The 21,468-nt window shown below is 32.8% G+C and overlaps 1 protein-coding gene and 1 non-coding gene across 5 annotated transcripts in view; both read left to right on the forward strand.

Moving 5' to 3' along the window:
* Positions 1-21,468, forward strand: part of FSTL5 (follistatin like 5) — a 696,991-nt gene that overhangs the window by 328,663 nt on the left and 346,860 nt on the right. The window lies entirely within an intron of this gene.
* LOC142876748 (U5 spliceosomal RNA) lies at positions 9,629-9,745 on the forward strand. Its single transcript, XR_012923568.1, has one exon. It is a non-coding gene; the product is annotated as a U5 spliceosomal RNA (small nuclear RNA).

Below are 21,468 nucleotides of genomic sequence, written 5' to 3' on the forward strand. Positions count from 1 at the left end.
TGTACCTATGATAAAGTTTAATTTATAAAATAGACACAGGGAGAGATTAACATAATAAAATAGAATGTTTATAAAATATATTATAATAAAAGTTATATAAAAGTGAATGTGCATGCTCGCTCTCTCTCTCTCTCTCTCTCTGAACATATTATTGTATGGAATGTTTTCAGCTCCATGATTGACCATGGGTAGCTCAAACCGCAGAAAATGAAACCATAGATAAGGGGGTACTACTGTAGTATCTATATACTATAAGCAACTATAAGCAATAGAAATAGTCTCCGAAGCTTTTCCTTGACAACCTTAAGGTCAATAGATCTTAAGGTCTCCATATTTTATGGTGATAATGCCCTCATCCCAATTTTTAGCTAAGTAACATATATTAACTGTAATGGTTAGAGTTATTAATACTATGATATTATAAAAATACCAATTAATTAATACCATGGTATTGTGAAAATGCTTGCTCTGATGCCTCAAACACAATGTATCTAAGCCTTAATTCATCGTCTACTTCTGAGGCAGCTTCATCATTCCATAACTCTCCTAGGAACATGGATGTCATTCTTGGCTTATCTTTCCATATTAGTGCAATAGCCAAACACTGCAACTGTCACCTTCTAAATGTCCTTAAAACGTGTCTCTTTTATAACTTACTCCCATAGCCATTCTTATCTCCGTGGTGCAATTTTCTCTCATTTGAAATGTTTTTAGCAGTTTTCTAATTGCATCCAATCTTATAATATTGTTTCCCCGAAAGTTCTTCTCAAAACACAAATCTAATCAGAACACATTTTTAAGACTATCTCAAAGGATAGCCACTGATTTCTTAGTTAATATTTCTTAGAAATTTTTCTTAGAAGTGAAGGACTGGTACAAAAATTTATTGGAAATACATTTGGTATAAAGGAAATAAGAATTGAAATTGGAAGGATTTGAACTATGATTCAAAGACTTCAGGTTAATTAGTGGTGAACTCTTGAAATGGGATGATCTCACAGAATTGTCCTGCGTCAAGGCAAAGGAGATGGGGGTTTCTATCCCCATGCTGTATTCATTAACCATTAAATGCAGATTGCCTCAAGAGAGTATTTACTCTTGGGTGAGGTGTCTCTCTTTGACTGAAGATAATTCTGGAAGAGGTAGCTGAGAAATCAGTAACCAGCAATGCCAGAAGCTGAGAAAGGAATGTTTTGGATCTTAAGGATCTTGTTGGCTCATTAAATCATCTACTACTGTTGTAATTTAGATCATGTCCAAAATATTTTAAGTATCTTGAGTACCTTAATAATTGCATACATTTTCTTTTTCCTCTTTAGCCTTATCTAGTATTTAATTGAATATACAATTAATCCTTTGCTCTATTAAAAAGCTGAATTCAATTTTTGAAATTTACATTAGGCATGCCTACCTCAAATTTTCATTATTAAATTTCTATTTATTTTTATGTAAAATATCATAAAAAGCCACCTCAAATTTTTGTAATTAGCTTATAAATGTGGGAGTATGATAGTTGTTTTATACTTTAAAGCAAAACAATGGCTGTGCAGAATATATTTGATCATATACAGATCTGCTTACCATATATTTTACACCTAAATTTTTCAAGGAACATCAATGGTTATTTGAAGTTTGAAAGTAAAATGGAATTAAAATAATTCAATAATAAAAAGAACAGGGTATGAAAATAACACAGAAAACATCAGTGGAAGTAAGAAACCATCCTTCACTCACAAAGATTTCCTTAATCCAATCTTTGTAATCTGTTAATATGTTGTATTACATGGCAAAAGAACATTGCAGATATGGTTATGCTTAGGAACCTTAAGCTAGAGAGAATACCTTGCATTATGGAGTCTTAATCTAATCACAAGAGTTCTTAAAATCAAAAATCTTACTCCAGCTGAATTTAGAGAGATGTGACAGAGAGAAAATTGAAGAGATTTGAAAGATGATAAGGATTTGATGTGTCATATTCAAGAACCACAGAGAGACCTCTAGAAGCTAAGGGTGGTCCCCAGTTGACATCCAGCAAGAAAAAGGGACTTCAGATTTGCAATTACGAAGACTGAATGTGACCAACAATCTAAATGAATTCAGAAGGGGGTTTAGCCCTAGAGTCTCCAGAAAATAATGCAGCCTAGTAGATACCTTTATTCCAGCCTTGAGCAAATCAAAGCAGAGGACTCAGCTGAGCCAGTGTACCCATACTTCTGACCTGGAGAAACTGTGGAATCATACAGTTGAGTTGTTTTAAACTAAGTTAGTGATAATTTGTCAGGGCTGCAATTGGAAACTATTATACTAAACACTTTTTACATACACTATTGGTCAGTATCTTTACAAATAGAAAAACATCTATTCATGCAAATTTACTTGATACAGTAAAAATGATATCACTGTATTTTTAAAATTTCAAAATTTGAAACTTTGAAATTTGACTATTATTATGAGTCAATATAGAATATTTGATCTTCAATGTTTTACAGACTCATAGATATTAAATACCATACAAATTATATATTATTTGCCTTCAAGAAGTTACAACTAATTAAATGCCAATGTTTTATTTATATGTAACATTTTAAATGCATTTCTAGCATGAATCTGAACCAAATTATGCTAGAGGATGAATTTTACCCATTTAATAAATCACGAAGTCAGTGATGGAAAGTACTGCCATGCACTGAAACAGAATAAAATTTTAAATAACTGTTGGCTTCATTTAAAAATCATGTAATATTCTTTTAAACACAGCATCAGATTAATTCACTTTTAAATTTGTAAGCTAAGAAATGTAAAATATACTAAAGGGTAGTATACCAAAAAAACTCAGAACTTAATGTATTTGTTTTATATCTTTATTCTCCCTGTAGATTCTTGTCATAATAACAGGAACAAAAGAACTTTTCAAAGATAGTGAATTATTAAGTTTCAAAAATTTTCAAGTCATTGCTACAAAATATATTCAACTCAGCCATCTTCAAGCACAAAATTTCAAGAGGCATCCTTTTGTTCTATAACACGGTGAATGTCATTATTGATAGAACAGAATATTTTTTCAATTTCTCATCCACATATGAATAGAGTTTTTCTAGTCAATAACAGCATTTATATTCTTTGTCTCCTATGTTTTAGAAGCTGCAATACATAAATTGAAGATGCTGTTTTAGACATGGCACATGCCAACCACTAAATTTTACCTAAAACCCAGAAGAGCATCCTAGGTATTGACCCAATAATAAATATAGTTAATATCATGGGATTGGGAAGGATGGAACATCCAGGCTTAATAAGGCAGTTCATATAGCAAAGTTTATCATCTCATTTTCCCTACCAAAATGAATGGATATGGGAGTAGAGCAAACTGAGAGTTCTACATCATTTTCCTTGAGTACGTTGTCTGTCTCATCATTTGCCAGTATCTTCTGTGTTGGATGATTATAAGTGTGCCTATTATGTTTAGGCAGATATCTATACACACGTGTATACAAATATACACAATACCTTTGTAATGACTGGCTGTAGAAATGCTTAGATGAGAGTGCCTATAATCACAGCCACAGAACCACCTCTTATGGGAGGCAGTTTACTTTCTTTCATTTTATGACCAAAGACTGCCCCTGGTTTAGACATAACTAAAGCAACAGAGATGTGATGTGGTTGCATCTTCAAGTATATGTGAAGGAAGAATTCAAAGAATCCATTATTTTTTCAATGAATAAAATACTAGAGGCCAACCAAAATAGCCTTTTCATATAAAGAATAGCACATTATCTAAATGTGCTTTAGAAGCATACACAGATGTGAGACCTTTCTATGTGTGATTTTTACCCACTGTTGTGGCTTGAGCATCACCATAAAGTTAGCATCTTTCTTTAAATGCTGTGCAAATTAGGAGAAAGTCATCTTCAAAGAATGCCATAGCTGTCATTTATTTGCTAAGGAAAAGGAAGCATATTAGTATGAGAGACACAACAGAAATATCTTTTTAATCTGTCCTTCATTTCAATCACAGCTCACCAAGTGTTCAAGAAACTTGATGGACTCCATTTTCTGCAGGCAAATAAAAAGAAAAAAAAAAAAAAAAAAAAAAAAAAAAAAAGAAACTTGATGGAATATCTGCTACATATAGACATTTTTCTCTAAAAATTTTAATATTATTGTTATACATACTATATCAGCTAGGTAAGACACTTATAAATATTTATTTATAACACAGTAATAAAATGAAATGTTGAACTACAATTTCACAAGAATGTATGAAAATTGTGATTACAGTATATTTAAGGCTGAATGCTATCAGGATAAAAGATTTTAAATCTGAGACCTAGAATGTCTGGAAGAAGAGGGCTTTGCTTTCTCATTAGGAACACAGAGTTATAAAATAGAAGGATCTCTTGATATTGCAGATATGATTCTTTCTCATATTTCTCTGAGCAAATTTTCCTTTAAGGAAAATCCCAGACCCCAGGAAAGCATAAAGCTGAGAACGAGTTTGTCAGGCCCTGTTCATTTCTTCAAGAAATAAATATGCATTGAATGAACAAATAAACTTACATAGAACCCCTACTGTTTGCCAATTATGCTGGATATCAGCCATAAAAATATTAAATAGTAGAAATAATATAGTTCATATAGAAAATATATAGTTTTGTATTATTTGTGTCCTCCCAGAACCACCCCCAACAATAAATGCATGTACAACAAAAATGAAAACATTAAGATATTTAAAACAGGTTTTATTTTGTTTAAAGATTGGGACTTTAAATGTCCTGTTTTATTTATTTTTTATCTTCATAATTTGACAAGTGTTGCATTTTTCATCACCTAATACCATTCCCTGTAGCTGTTTAATGAAGCACATTAACTATCATTTATCATTATTTTCTAATGGTTCTTAGTATTTCCAAACTCCTCTCGAAAGAAACTGAAATTAATGTAGAATATAGACTGTCAACTACTTTAAAATATGACCAAAATATATTTCACAATATTCACCAATTCTGTAATATTATCAGGGATTTTGTGGGCTCTTATGATACTTGAATATTTATTTATATTAGAGATATTTATACTACATGAAGAACAACCTATGATAGCCAGGACCTACACAGTTTATGGTTCACAAATTTTAAACTACCAATTTTTCATGGCACTTTCTGAATTAAAACATCCCTGAACCTTGGTAAAAATGAACTTGCTAAATTTCCAGTTACTGTTCCAGTCACTTAGAAGGGCTAATTTATGAAAACTGCATCCTAACAAAACCTAAATTAAAAGTTAGTGTTACTTAAGAGGTAGAGAAATCAGGGCAATTCTGTCTCAATTGAGAACAAAAGGAGGTCTTTGTATATTCATTTCCATCTGCCAGCTTGAGGAAGACTTTCCCTTTTTAAAGATTCTTTTAAAATTTAAATTTAGTCTATATGAAGGCTCTGAAATGTCCTTTGACATAAATATTGAAAGGTGAAAATTGGCTCGGCCATGTGGGGAAAGCTGCTGACAGTGGCAGTTGTCCTAGTTCTCAGATTCTAATGGAAGAAATAACTGTCAAATCAAAATGTTCCTCTCAGTCTTTTCTTTAAAAAGTGCTTATCTTTGGTTTGAACTGCTTTTACTTTAGTGTATTTATTCCATTATATGATATTAATGATCAGAGAAAAGATTTGTAACATAAGTTTTTTTCCAGCCCCCTAGTTAAAAATAAGAGGTTAACTGTTTTCAGATCCTCAGAATTTACATGTGGAAATGAAATATAGAGCCAAACAGGATGAAAATAGAAAAAAGATTTTATCTCAGTAATAAAAAGAAAATGTATAATTAATGCTTTAAGAGAAGACACCAGTGTTTGAATAATCAGCTAGCCAAGTCTAATCTTAGTATCTATGGCATTCCTCACTACATCTGTATGATAAGGTAATCTGAATTGGAACAGATGTCCTGCATGCTATGTCAATATTTGAATTGCTGTTATGGCTATGAATCAATATTACTTTGTAAACATTCTTATTTCAAGTGGCTTGAATCACGGCCCAGTGGTTAAATACACAGACTCTAGAGTTTAACTGCCTGATTTCATAGCCCAACTCCAGCATTCACTAACTATATCTCTTTTGGAAACTTACTCAACACCCTATTGCCATAGTTTACTCATTTATGAAAAAGAGATAATAGTTATCTCATAAAAAAGCTAGCCAGGATTAAATGTATCAATGCTCAGCTTTGGCCCCTGTGAATATTCAATTTTAATTGGCTGTGGTTATTCGTGTGTACATTAGGTCTTGCTTCCCTTTGGAGTCAAATAAGTCATGAATTGTACTAAAATATAGACTAGGTGAGCAAGATGTCAAGTGGAGATTAGAGATAAAAAGTAAAGTAATTGGGTCAACTCTTCGCTTTTACCATCAAAATAGTTTAGGCAAAAATCTTTTATTTTTCTCCATATATTTTCCCTTTGCAAACATCAGAACATCATAAAGGCATCCCTTCAAACTGAATTGATATCACTAATATTAAAATATTTTTAAGCACAATATTAATATTTAATTTGATCTCTCAGAACTGTCTCATCACTGTGGTGATTTATTATGTTTATATTTAAAGGAGAATCTAACAAATTGGGGCAGAAGCTAACATTTTGCCATAAACTGTAGTGAGCTCTTCACATACAATATAATTTAATAATTTCAAAAATGCATGAACTAGGTTTTGACATCACTATGTTAATTAAGAACACTGAGGCATAGAAAGATGAAGTGGCTCACCCACACTTTCACAATTAGTACATATTGTCAGGGCAGCAGTCTGAAATGTTGGTTCTTGGTGTGCTCTTGGCCGGAGAATGACCAGACACACCAAAAGCAAGGTAAGCAAGAAAGGAGCTTTACTGAGGAGAGAAAGACAGGATTATGGAGCAAAAGCAAGATACAGGTTTACAGAGTAAGAGCAAGATACATTCGCCACAGCCAACAAACCCCTTAATGAACAGAAGTGATAACAAAAAGGCCTTGGTCATAGTCTGAGGTCTTGTTTTATAGTGTCTAGATTGGGCCCTGCTCTTACTTCAGATGTCACTGTGGACCCCTTTTGATGGACAGCTAGGAGTTATACAACCTGAGTCTTACTGTACATGTAGATTTCCCATGAGCCTCTCTGAAAGCCTATTTTGTAGGGGTGAACTGCAATATAGACTTAAACTAATGACATGATAATTAGCCTTAGGTTGTCCTAGGTCACCTTTTAGATTCCAATCTACCCATGCTTGTTGGCCCATGGGCTAGAGAATCCTCTACATTCTTTTGCAGTTGGCACACTAAGTTCTGATTGGCAGATTCATAGGGTTTTCTCTCCTCCCCCAGATGTAGCAATTGCTCCAAGGCTCTGGCTTTGTGCTCAGGAGGGGCCAGAGGTCCCTAGCCATCTACCTAACAATGTTAGGGTTCATTTCTAAATCTAGGTGCCTTGCCATTTGGTAACTGGGATCAGTCATTTGATAATATATGGTCTCAAAAGCAAATCTAATTTAGGATTCACCTTTTGACCTTTCATTAGGGTTTTGCTTATAATGACTTCACAGCCCCTCATAATTTCTCACCAGTCTCAAATATATCTAAATTCCTTCTGACCTTCGGCTTTTCTTTCTATTTCATCCTGTTTAGACATTCAAATGATTTACTTGTTTTTCCTTTGTTAAATCAAAGTATTAAAATAAAACATTTTTGCATTTATTATGCAATGCTAAAATTTAGGCTTGGCTCATCTCTAAGGCATTTAAACTTTGTGATTTTTAGATTTCCAAATGGGCCCTGTCACCAAATTATATTATTGTGAGTAAAAGCCAGTTGTTGTCAGACTTGAGTGTTGACTTGCAGAGCTTGTTAAAACACAGATTGTTGGGCCACAAAACCAAGTTTCTGATCCATTGAGTCTTGATTGGAGCTAAAAATTTGCATTTTCAAACACACAATTCAATAGCAGAAAACTAAATAACTCAATTTAAAAATGAGCAAAGGGCTTGAATAAACATTTCTCAAAAAAAAAACATAAAAATGGGCAACATGTATCTGAAAAAAGACTCAACATCGTTAATTATTAGGAAAATGAAAATCAAAGCCCCCATATGATATCATCTTACAGCTTGGCTATAAGGATGGCTATTATCAAAAACACAAGAGATGACAAGTGTTGGTGAGGATAAGGAGGAAAAAAACAACCCTGTACATGGTGCAAATATATATTGGTGTACCTAGTGTGGAAAACAGTAAAGAGATTCCTAAATAAATTAAAAATAGAGCTAACATATATTCCAGCAATCTCTCTTCTGGGTTTATACCCAAAGGAAATAAAATCATTTCCTTAAAAAGGTATCTGCACCCCATGTTCATTATAGCATTATTCATAGTAGCTAAGATATGGAAACAACTGAAGTGTCTAGTGACAGAAAAATGGGATAAAGAAAATATGGTATATATACCCAATGGAATATTATTCATCCTTCAAAAAAAAATAAAAGAAATCTTGCCATTTCACACATAGATGAATCTGGAGGAAATTATGTTAAGTGAAATAAGCTAAACATGGAAAGAAAAATACTGCATGATCTCACTTACATGTGAAATCTAAAAAAATCAAACAACCAACAAAACAAATAAAAGCAAACTAAAATACAGAGATAGAGAATAAAACAGTGGTTACCAGGGATGGAGGAAGAAGGAGGTAGGAAATGGGAGGCATGTACTTCAAAGGAGACAAAGTAGCAGATACGTAGCATGAAAGAGTCTCGCCATCTGATGTACTATATGAGAACCTTAAATAATAATATTGCATATATTTCATTGTATTTTGAATTTTTGCTAAAAATGTAGATTTTAGGTGTTCTTGTATTATACACAAAAAAGTGAATAACTGTAGGGGATGATAGATATGTTAATTTGCTTGACTGCAGTAACTACTTCACTATCTATATCAAAACATTATGTTGTATATGTTAAATATACACAATATATTTTTTTAAAGGAATTAACTGGTCAAATTAACAGGAAAGAGAGTTCTCTTACATCTTAGCCAGCACATCCTCAGGAGAACAAGAAGTTTTTTTCTTGGCCCTATCCCTCAGGAAATGTTCAGCCTGGAGGTGCCTCTCTGTTTTCTTGGAATTCTTCCCTGATGTCATATTCCTTAGCCCTTTGACATATAGAAAATATAGTACTGCCTTAAATAATTTTAAACAATGTAGAGGAGACATAATAACAAAACTTATCAGATAAATTACAATGCAATCTTTGGGAAAACTTATACGAAAACATTATTCATTATTTATCTGAAATTCTAAAATGCGTTCGTTGCGTTTTATTTTTTAAATCTTGTAATCCTAGCACTTGTAACCCTAGCACAGAAAATGTCCATTTTCTGGACTCTTTTAGTTGTCTCTGTTTTTCCTTTCTAAAATTAGATATTAAGATATTCAATAAATATTAAGTAACCAAATAGGTACTGGTCACTCAGCTAAGCACTAAAAATATAAACATTGTATACATACAGATGTTAGATAGATAGATATGCATGCAAATAGAGTTTCTTCAATAAGCTAGTCACTAAGTTCACTTAATATTGATAATAAAAATATATACTCTGGTTTCTCTTCAGAACAAAAAAATCTTTCACCTTTTACTAAAGATTTCTATGGAAAAGGACAGTTATGAGTTGGTAAAGTGCTATGTTTTTTTTAAATCTTGGTATTTTATTTATTTTATGACTACTTATTGAAACTTTATTAAGTACAAAACCCAGTTCAGGAACCTACAGATAATACATATATGAATTGTAAATGGTCCTTATCATCAGTATATCATGGTCCAAAGGGTTAGGGAGTAGAGACATATTCAAAAAATAAAGGGGGAAGAAAAAGAGAGAATAAATTTGATTTAGATATATTAATATTACAGAATGTTAAAGGGAGAAACACACTGTTGCCTTCTGAGCCCAGATGAAGGGGGGGACTGCCTAGATTGCCCCGGTACATATGCAGGGTGTTAAAAGCATATGAGACTTGGGAGACAATTTATTGCTAAAAGCATATTTTCTTCAGCTCCTCTAATTTAACTCAGATTTACGGTTACCATAATATGCACAAATTATAGCAATCTCTGAATGCTCAAGGCATTTTTCTTTTTTTTGCTACACAATCTACTAGGCCTACATGAGTGAAAAACAACCAAGAGATCATGGTTTAGATTTAGTACCTGAACTAATGTCAAGTCTCAGCTTTTCCTCTTGTAGGGATGCGATCTGAATCAAATCATTTAACCTCTGAACCAGTGGGACTCCCACTTGGCTACACAAGTAAATCATCTGGAGTCCTTTGGAAAAAATGCTGATGCCCAGGCCCCACCACTGATCACTTAAATAAGAATTGCTAGGAACATGGCCCGGGCATCAGTTTTAAAGCCCCTCGGGTGATAATAATGTGAAACACACACTGAGAACCACTGCTTCCAACAGTCATATTTTCTCATCTGTATGCCTTGAGAGCAACTTCACACTACACCAACAGTCCTCTCTGTGGTCCAGATGACCTGTTTGTCTTGTTTTCCAGACTATTCTCACTGGGTGACAGATAGACCTTTGTTATATGCACCAAGTAATGTAATACTCATTTTACCCTAATCATATTTTTTAAAATGCTTTCATCTAAAACAAGCTCATTTGACTAAGAAGTTTCTTAAATAAAAGAAAAAAATGTGCTGTTTACATTTTGATTACAATAGAGAAAAATCAGGGACTTTCCCAAGATAACTGTGTTGCCTCAGCCCCTGCTTTGTTCTGACACTAATATCTCCTGAGTTTACATAAAATATTAATTTCTCACACCTTACTTGAAATACATTTGTATAACCAATGTTAAATAATCTTTTAAATCAAGACAATAATGAAAGCAATGCTTCTTTTAATTTCAGCATTGAATATATATCTCTCTACATGTTTTTCCTGTCATTCTCAAAAACACTGTACTTAAATTTCAGCAAAACAGACCCCCTCCCCAGTAAATAGCCCAGGAATAATGTTAATGAATTTTATACTTATATCTATCTATGCTATACCATTATTCTATATAAGAGAGGTCAGCAAAAGATGGCCCACAGCTTGTTTTTATAAATAAAGTTTTATTGGAACACAGTCATGCCCATTTTGTTCATGCATATGGCTGCTTTTGCCCTACAGTAGAAGAATGAATTAGTGGTGATAGAGATGGTATGGGTCAGAAAGCCTAAAATATTTACCCTCTGGGCCTTTACATAAAGAGTTTGCCAAAACTTGCTATAGATTAATTTTTTAAAATCTATAATTTAAGATAGTTTGAAATTACTAATTTTCTCAAAATTTTTTCTGCCAATACATTGACTAAAGGAAGAAAAATAATTTATTTTCAAAACAACTTTACTCCTTAGCATGTAAATGATCTGTTCTCTCTCTCTCTCTCTCTCTCTCTCTCTCTCTCTCTCTCTCTCTCTCTCTCTCTCATTTCTCTTTATTATATTCCCTTCTGGAGTTTCATGAGAAAACTCTCACTTTTTTTTTTTTTTTTTTTTTTTTGAGACAGAGTCTCACTTTGTTGCCCAGGCTAGAGTGAGTGCCGTGGCGTCAGCCTGGCTCACAGCAACCTCAATCTCCGGGGCTCAGCGATCCTCCTGCCTCAGCCTCCCGAGTAGCTGGGACTACAGGCATGCGCCACCATGCCCGGCTAATTTTTTGTATATATATTTTTAGTTGGTCAATTAATTTATTTCTATTTTTGGTAGAGATGGGGTCTCGCTCAGGCTGGTTTCAAACTCCTGACCTTGAGCAATCCGCCCGCCTCGGCCTCCCAAAGTGCTAGGATTACAGGCGTGAGCCACCACGCCCGGCCAGTCTCACTTTTTTTTTCTTCTCTTTTTATGGGTATAATTTTCCAGCTTCCTAATTCTTTGTACTTTTCAAATGCTTGCTATCTTTCCATGAATTGAATGTTAAAGTTTTCTTTGTTTCTCTGGAACTAAGTCTGGGAAAGATCATTTAAGAATCATTTGAAAGGTCATTAAAATAAGATAGGAATACAAATCATGCTTTCACAAATCTTGTTACTTTGTGTCTAGAGCTGGCAAACTTCCAAAGAGATGGAGTTGTGCTAGGGACTTCAAATATTGGGTGCCAGGCAAAATCCTGTCTGTCTTTTAGGGTGCTATGATCAGATAACAGCAGAAATCAGTCAAAGGGATCAGATGTTCCTATCCCCAAAATGTAGTAGAAAATGCACACTATGGATGAGACAAATTGAAATAAAAGAGCACCTTCTTCAATGGGTATGCTATTGCCTAAATAGTGACACCATTTCCTTTTAAACTGTGCTGCTGGTGTATTTCTCTACCAGGTATTTTTTTTTTATTTAATAACTATTTTAAGCAGTATTTTCACAATCCTTTTGTCACTATTTTAAATATTATTAGCTGATCTCTTTACATTAGGTATGAAAGACTATGATAAAGGATGAATCATACATACAATAGTGCAAAAATATAGATGTATTTTCATCAAAAAGTCCCTCATTAGAAATCATAATAGAAACTTTTCTGCCTAGTATAAAAATGATGAAGGCAGGGTTACTATAACAGTGTACACTGAGCAAAAGGCATCCGGCCAAAGCAATAAATATATGAGCCTGAAATCCAGCCTGTACCTGACTTGTCAAGCCAGGCCTCCTAGGGTAGGTAGGGTTGTATTCACTGTGATGTAGGGATGCTTTCTTCTTTCCACAAAGGCTGTATCTGCTTTCTAAGCTTTGTACCCACAGTTGTACCCACTCAGGCAGGCACTTTTCTTAATTCACAGGGAGGCATAATGAAGTCTCAACTACCTTGTTAGAAGTTCATGGTAATGTGACCTTTGAGTCCAACGAATCAAAACACTGAATCTTCAGGAAATGATAGAAAACGTATTCTGATATTTTTGTTTACTCCATGGTCTTTGAAAATTTCTATTTTTTATTTCTCTACCATAAAATTGAAGTGATAGTATTTTCTCCTTGAAAGGATGCTGCAACGAATCAAAATAATAACAACCTATTTAAAGTAAACTGGTGGTATATTTGTTTAGAAAGGTGAAGAGTTAGTGAGCTCTCACATTTAAAGCTTATTTTGCATAGTAATGTAAAATGAAAAACAATAGAAACTAAATGTGTTATGTAGCTTTCTATTTGGCTCTCTTTTTTGTTACATTCTTTGCTAAATTTGCTGGAGATATATTCGATTGATCTTTCTGAATTCACTTAGGTACATTTACTTATATACAGGGTGTCCCAAAAGTCACCATACATAGAGAAAATTATAGCTAACTGTAACTTTATTTATAAAATATTCATTACAAATTAAGTAAAGGTATATTTAGCTACAATTTCCCATTTTCCCTATGTATGGTGACTTTGGAACACCCTGTATTATAAGTGTTATATAGCACTTATGTCTGAAATAATCATAAGCAGTTTGAACCTATATTAGGCCTTTGTTATATTCTTCTAAGAAAAAAAGAATAATATGTTTGAACTGAAAAATGACAATTTTTTAAAAATAAAATTATGAGTACAATACAGATATAAAATGAACACATATTAAAAATTAAATTAGCTCATTATTTATGAAGAAACCAAGCAGATGTCATTGTCAGTTAAAAGAAGGCAAAGAGCCACAAATTTATATGAAGTAGAGGGTGGTGGAAATGAACTTACAAACTTTCTTTTTCCACAAAGTTGGGAGGGAAGTCAAATGAATCTCTTCCAGTCAGAATTCATTTGCACATTGATAGACAAGGATTATTCTTCATTGCTAGCAGTTACCTACAATTTATGGGGTAATAAAATATCTCAGTCTAGAATCAGATAACCTAGACAGTCATGCTATAAATAATAAATAATTTCCATTGACAACATCTAGTAATCTTTTTGCTTATTCCAAACTTATTTACCAAACTAAACTGTTTAGTAGAAATCAGTATATGGCCTAAACAACATTCAAGTCATAAAAATTGACAATTATTAGACATAAATTATTTAAGCTTCTATCTTTCATTTTAATTATGGAGGCTAAGAAGAAATACATATGCTTTAATAAAAAAAGTACTACTAAATGATTATATATTTTTGAATTAGTGTATAGATATACACACATAAATATAGGCATATGAATATTAATGTTTATCATCTTCAAAGAGAGGACGTTTGTTTGTTTCCATTGCTCTTACACAGGTAACTAAATCAAGAAATGAAAATAAAAAGGATTTGGGTGTATATGTAAAGACAAAATCTTGGTTTTCCTCTTTCATCACAAACTAAAAATCTAGGCATTGTTTTACAGTGTATTTATGAAATAATTATGCAACTCATTTGTGAAAGTGAATGACTAAAAACAAAGGCCAAGTTCTCACAGAAGAACAAATATAGCATGTTCTCACTCATGTGAATCTAAAAAAGTTGATCTCATAGAAGTAGAAACTAGAAGTAGTTACCAGACATTAGGGAGAAGAGAAGGAGGTGGATAGAAAGATTGGTCAAGGGGTACAAAGTTACCGTTAGATAAAAGGAGTAAATGTTGTGGTGTTCTATTGCACAGTAAGGTGACTATAGTCAACACTGATGTATTGTAAACTTAAAACTAGCTAGAAGAGAGGATTTTGAATGTTCCCACCACAAAGAAATGTGTTTAAAGTGATGGATTTGCTAATTATTCTGATTTGATCATTACTCAATGTATATATATATAGAGAGAAACCTAACACTGTACCCCATAAATATGTACAATTATGATGTGTCAATTAAAAACAAAATAAAACTTAAAACAAAACAAATGCTGTGCGATTAATTTTCATCTGACAACATACATGAAAAGGACAACTACTTAAGTAATTCTCTTCTGATGTTTATTCATAGGTGAAAATTAGAAATTTAACACCTATGGACTTTAGAAATTTCGCACATTTTAATGAATTTTTTTCTTAAGTAAATATATTTATAATTCATATGCTTTTAGGTTGTAGAAAAATTTATTTGAGAAAAGTTAAATTAATGAAAAGGCAACTCTCATACCAATGGATCAGCAGAATCAACATTGTTAAAATGTCTTTCCTACCCAAAGTGATTTACAAATTCAATGTAAGCCCCCTAAAATACCAAAGTCAATTTTCTCAGATCTAGAAAAAATATAGAAAATAATTCTACCCTTCATATGGAACCAGAAAAGACCCCATATAGCTAAAGTAACCTTAAGCAAAAAGAACAAATCAGGAGGCATCACTTTACCAGACTACAAGATATATTATAAGGCTATAGTAACCAAAACAACAAGATACTGACACAAGAACAGAGACATAGACCAATGAATCAGAACAGAAAACCCAGATGTAAAACCATCCTCATATTGCCATCTGATTTTTGACAAAGCAGACAAAAATGCACACTGGGGAAAAGAATACCTATTCAATAAATGTTGCTGGGAAAACTGGATAGCCACACATAAAAGACTAAAACAGGAGCTTCACCTCTCACCACTCACGAAAAGTAATTCATAATGGGCAACAGACTTAAACCTCAGCCATGAAACTATAAGAATTCTAGAAGAAAATGTTGGAACATATCTTATAGATGTTGTACTAGGCAAAGAATTTATGAAGAAGATTCCAAAGGCAATCACAGCAACAACAAAAATAAATAATTGGGACCTAATTAAATTAAAAAGTCTTCTTCACAGACAAAAAAATAATCAATAGAACAAATAGATACCCTACAAAATGAGAGAAAATATTTCCATTCTATACCTCTAATAAAGCAGAATCTAGAAAAATTCAAGCATTTTGGCAAGAAAAAAATCAAACAACTCCATTAAAGAGTGGGCAAAGACATGATGAGAAGCTTTTCAAAAGAAGATAGGCTAATTGTCAATAAACATGAAAAAATGTTCAATTTTCTAATCATTGGGGAAATGCACATCAAAACCACAATGAGATATCACTTAACTTCAGTGAGAATGGCTTTTATCAAAAAGTCCAAAAACAATAGATGTTAGTGTAGATCTGTAGAGAAAGGAACACTTATATGCTGTTGGTGGGACTGCAAACTAGTACAACCTCTATGGAAATTAGTATGGGAATACCTCAAAGGACTAAAAGTAGACCTACCATTGGATTCAGCAATCCCACTAATGAGTATTTACCCAAAGGAAAAAAAGTCATTTTATCAAAAAGACACTTGCACTTGAAAGTTTATAGCAGCACAATTCATAATCACCAAGACGTGGAAACAGCCCAAATGTCCATCAATACATGAGCGGATTAAGAAAATGTGATATATGTATACCATGGAGTTCTACTGAGCCATAAAAAACAATGGTGAACTAATACTTTTTCTAACAACCTGGATGGAACTGGAGACCATTCTTCTAAGTATCACAGGAATGGAAAAGCAAACGTCACTGTACTCACTATTTAATTTGAATTAATCGATCAACACTCAAATGCACATATGAAAGTAAAATTTAGCGTAAAACAAGCATGTGGGAAGAGAGAGGAGAGGATGAGTAAATACACACGGTACACTCTCTGGGTGATGGGCACACTTATAACCTTTATTTAAACTGTCCAAAAGCAATTCATGTAAGCAAAACATTTGTATTCTCATAATATTCTGATATTTTATAAAGTGAATATATTTCATATATATTTACTCCTAAATGCAATATAAATCCAAAAAAATGTAAATCAAAATTAACAACCTTAATAAAGCACAGGCTGCTACACCAAAACTATACGATCTACATGCTATATAAGACATAATGCACTCACATTTTAATAGTAATTATAGGGTGGTGGAAAGAAGGATAGCCTTGTATACCACATACAAATTATTTATAGATATGTTAACAGAAGAACAAAAGATTAATCAGTAAAAACTTAAGTGACAAGTAGCTTAACAGCATTAGTTTTCATATACCCTATAGGAGATATGTCTTTTTTCATATGAAGAATATTGTATTTTTCTGGTTTTGACTCTAAGAATAATGATTTTGAAGACTATTAAATTCACTGAGCTTAAAATAATGCATTTTACCAGTTATGATAGCTAATATTATAAGTTATATTTTCTTAGGTCCTAGGCATTCTAGATTATCAATTTCTTGATTGTATTGTGCTTTGTTTTATTTTGTTGTGTTTTCTGCCAGAAGTTCTCTGCATCTTTAGTTTATAACATGTTTTTGTGTTTGTGAGAATGGTGGGAGGGGATGGTGAAAGGAAATAACGGCTAAGCTTCACATTTGATGCAGAGTGTGTCACATTTGAATATAGTTGGAGACTTAGAAACATTTCAGGTGATGTTGTCCCAGGGTTAAGAAAGCAGAGTGACCTGGACACTAGAATATCTTTTGTAAAATTCTCATACATATTCACAGTTGCCAAACAAGAGAATCAAACTTTTTTTACTACCACTTGGATACATTAGAAGACAGTTCCCAATGACAGTGTGGCATATAATTGACAAATTATTTCCTAAGTAGTAAAGTGTTTGAAGAATGGATTTTTAACTCATAACACTTTTATTTCCAGTAAGATTAATTTCCAAGATTAATCAGTAAGCATGTCAATTGAATTAATTTTTTAGTCATCTTTATTTAACCATTTAATAATGCTTAGGGTAATATTAAATTAAGTCAAAGCAAATTTCGTGGCTATGGAAAGTGAGGGAAGGGTAAAGTAACCAAGGTCTCTTATAAAAATAATCCCTTATGGATTTAAAAGATTCCCTCTGAAACAAGAAACCACTATATACTTAGAATGCTGAAAATCCAAAACATTAACAACACCAAATCCTGGCAAGGATGCAGAGCAAGAGAAACTCTCATTAATTGCTGGTGGAAACGCAAAATGGTATAGTCACTTTTGGAAGACAATTTGGCATTCTTATGAAACTAAACATAGTCCTACCATACAATCCAGCCATTGTGCTTCTTGGTATTTACACAAACTTAAACTCACATGCAAAAACATGTGCACAAATGTTTATAGAATCTTTATCCATAATCACCAAAACTTGGAAGCAACCAAGATGCCCTTCAAGAGGCGAATGGGTAAGCCACAGTACATCTGTACAAGGGAATATTATTCAGTACTAAAAAGAAATTAGCTATCAAGCAAGGAAAAGACATTTTGGAAACATAAATATATATTTCTAGATGAAAAAAGCCAATCTGAAAAGCTACATACATACTGGACGATTCCAACTATATGACATTCTAGAAAAGGCAAAACTATGGAGACAGTAAAGAGTTCAGTGGTTGCCAAGGGTAACGGGGGAAGGAAAGATGGATAGATGGAGCACAGAGGATATTTAGGGCAGTGAAACTATTCTGTATGATACTATAATGGTGTATACATGCCATTATGCAATTGTCAAAGCCCATAGAATGTATAACACCAAGATCCCTAATGTACCCAATGTACCTAATGAACTGTAATGTAGACTTCGATTTTGCCGATAATGCTATGTCAATGTTGATTCATTGATTGTAACACTGTGATGTGGGGTGTTGATAGTGGGGGAGGCTGTGTGGGTGTGAAGGAATAGGACATGTGGAGCTCTGTTGTTTCTGCTCAATTTTTCAATAAACCTAAAACATTCTTTTAAAAAGTCTTTTTGTTGTTGTTGTTGTTGTAAGACAATTTATTAGAACACAGTCCCTCATTCAGAAGCCAATGAGATATCAGGACAGCAGAAAGGCAGGTGGGTTGGAGTAGGCCCTGTGAGGCACCAAAGAGAAAGTGGTAGCCTCAGTTAAATTTCATTTTATTCAAATAAAATTTCATTTTATTCAAGATTAATACATGCTTGATAATCTAGTGATAATTCATAAGTTTAGTGGTTCACAATATTTTTAGAAAATACAATATTAACATCCAAATAAGGCATTATATAAACTTATATAAAGAATGAAATGTTTACTATAATCCTTAAAAAAAATGCCTTGGTCCATTTTGAAAGATCAACAATAAATTTTTGAAAATTTTTAAGCTTTACCTGGATGTATGATAAAATCGTGGCTCTTTAAACGTACTATGTTGTGAATTGGTTTGTGTATGTGCATTTGTCCTAGTGAATCCCCAGAACTAGAATAGTACCTGAAACCTAGTAAGCTTACGTTAATTTATGTATAACTATAGTACATTTAGTAAAGTCCAGGTAACACAGTATCATTTGCATCCTTTTGTTTTTGATATTTAAGTACATATTACAGTTAAAGACTAAAGTTTGTTTTAAAGTTCTGTTAAGGCTGTTTTTAACCAATAAAATTTTAGTTCTTTTGTATGCACGGTTGTACAACTTACAATTAATATGAATATGATAGCTTTCCATGCTGAATTTGATTCATATATGCATATTAAATCATTCAACTAAATTTTTGACATGGTTCTTTTGCTATAAATACAAATATTTATCTAAAATATTTAAAGAATTCTATAATATTATCAAACATTTCACGAAGAAAAGTTCCCATATACATCATAATATATGAATGGAATTGACACTAAAATGAAAACATTACATTTTTATTGTTTGGATTTCTCACATGTCAGCTTATATTAGAATTGAATTAATCAAATTCTAAAAATAAATATTTAAAAAAGAAAAAAATAATTTTTTGTACTCTTGATTGGATATTTTGTGTTGAAAGGAATTGGTACTTTTTACTAGTAGATCAGAGGGAGGGATAAAAATGTAATTTCAAAAGTGATAAGAACAAATGGAAGCCTTGGCAAAAATGTATTATACCATGCATAATTGATATAATCTATAAATTTTAGCACTTATCATGCACTCGGAACTGATGGATGACCCATCAGATATGTGAGGTGTCAATACCCTCAGTTCTGAGGGACCTGGGGAGGCGCTGCCAGCTGCGCAGGTGCACCCACCTCAGAGTCAGTGACTCTGCATCCTCCCAGGCCCCCAAGGCCAGATGGATTTTAACTGCCCTCAGCGTTACTTTGAGTCAAGAATGGGCACAGCCCCTGTCACTACATCCATGGGATGGAAGCTGATGTACAGTGACCAACAAATAGGTTCTTGCTCACCAGTATGTTCTCCTGTCTAGAATAGGAACAGCAGAGGAGGTTTTGTACTGGTTTTCCAGATCAGGAAGTGAATCCAGGAAAATATTTCTTTGCTTTAACTACGCCAATCCTATACCACCTGGCAATTAAATTTTGAGGAGAGGATTCTACCTGCGCAACCAGATAAACAAACAGCACTTTTTACCATCCGGCCCAATGCTAGTTTTGGATGGGGCAGGGCGAGGGGGCAATTTTAAATGTCCATTGTTCTTCATGAACCATGCTAGTTCTTTTTCTTTCCTATTAACAATTATTAAAAGAATAGTAAATACTAAAAATTTCCAAATCATCATCATTTTGAATTCATTTCTTAACCCATAGTAATATGAAATTTGCTCCATTTATTCACTAAAATTTTTTTAAAGTCACAAATTACTTCCAATTTAAGGAATTCACTGGATATGTTTTAGTGTTTATTTTACTTTTACTGTGAAACATTTAACATTTCATGATACTCTCTTGAAAAGTTATTTTCCCTTTAATTTTCTTTTTAGTACTTTCTCAGAGTCTGTTCCCTCTCAGATTCTTCTTTTTTTCTTCTTCTTCTTTGTGATTTTTCTTTCTCTACCTTTGGTGTAAGCAATGATATTGCCTAGGGTTTATTATTACATTTATGCCTCACTTTACAAATAATCCTTACATAAATTTTCTGAATCCATATAAAACTTGACTTTAACTATTAAATGGCCATGAAAAACGTGAAGATGAGAGAAGTAAAATTAAAGAATAAAAGAGAGATATTGTCTATGTGTAAAAATCATTTTGTACTTTCTAGCTTTGTAAACTCGAACAAGTTATTTACTCTCTCTTTGCCTTAGTTCCTCATCTGTAAAATGGTGGTAATCATATGCCTTTCATTTTGGGCTGTTGTAAGCATTTAATATGTATAAAATTATTTAATATGTATAAATTTCCTGGCACACAGGAAGCCTGCATTACATGCAAATCTATTATTAATAACAGATATACCTGTGTATTACTAAAGAATTGTGAGATTTTTATTAAATTAACAAATTTTATAAATATTTAATTAATTTTATAACCATTTATTGTACATTTCCATAGAATATGAATGCCTTAACTAAAGTTCTTTTATTAATATTTTCTTTGGATTGCCAGCAATCTCCCCAATGCCTGGCCTTAAGAAGAAATTTATAACAATTTGGGGTATGAAAGCATTAATGAGAGTGTGATGGTCATCGCCACTGATTTGATTAGATCAAAATTAGAGTGTGACAACCTAAAATTTATCTCCTCCCCCAATTTTAAATATTAGCTGCAATG

The sequence above is a fragment of the Microcebus murinus genome, chromosome 15 (genome assembly GCF_040939455.1).
Source record: "Microcebus murinus isolate Inina chromosome 15, M.murinus_Inina_mat1.0, whole genome shotgun sequence".
Lineage (NCBI taxonomy): Eukaryota > Metazoa > Chordata > Mammalia > Primates > Cheirogaleidae > Microcebus > Microcebus murinus.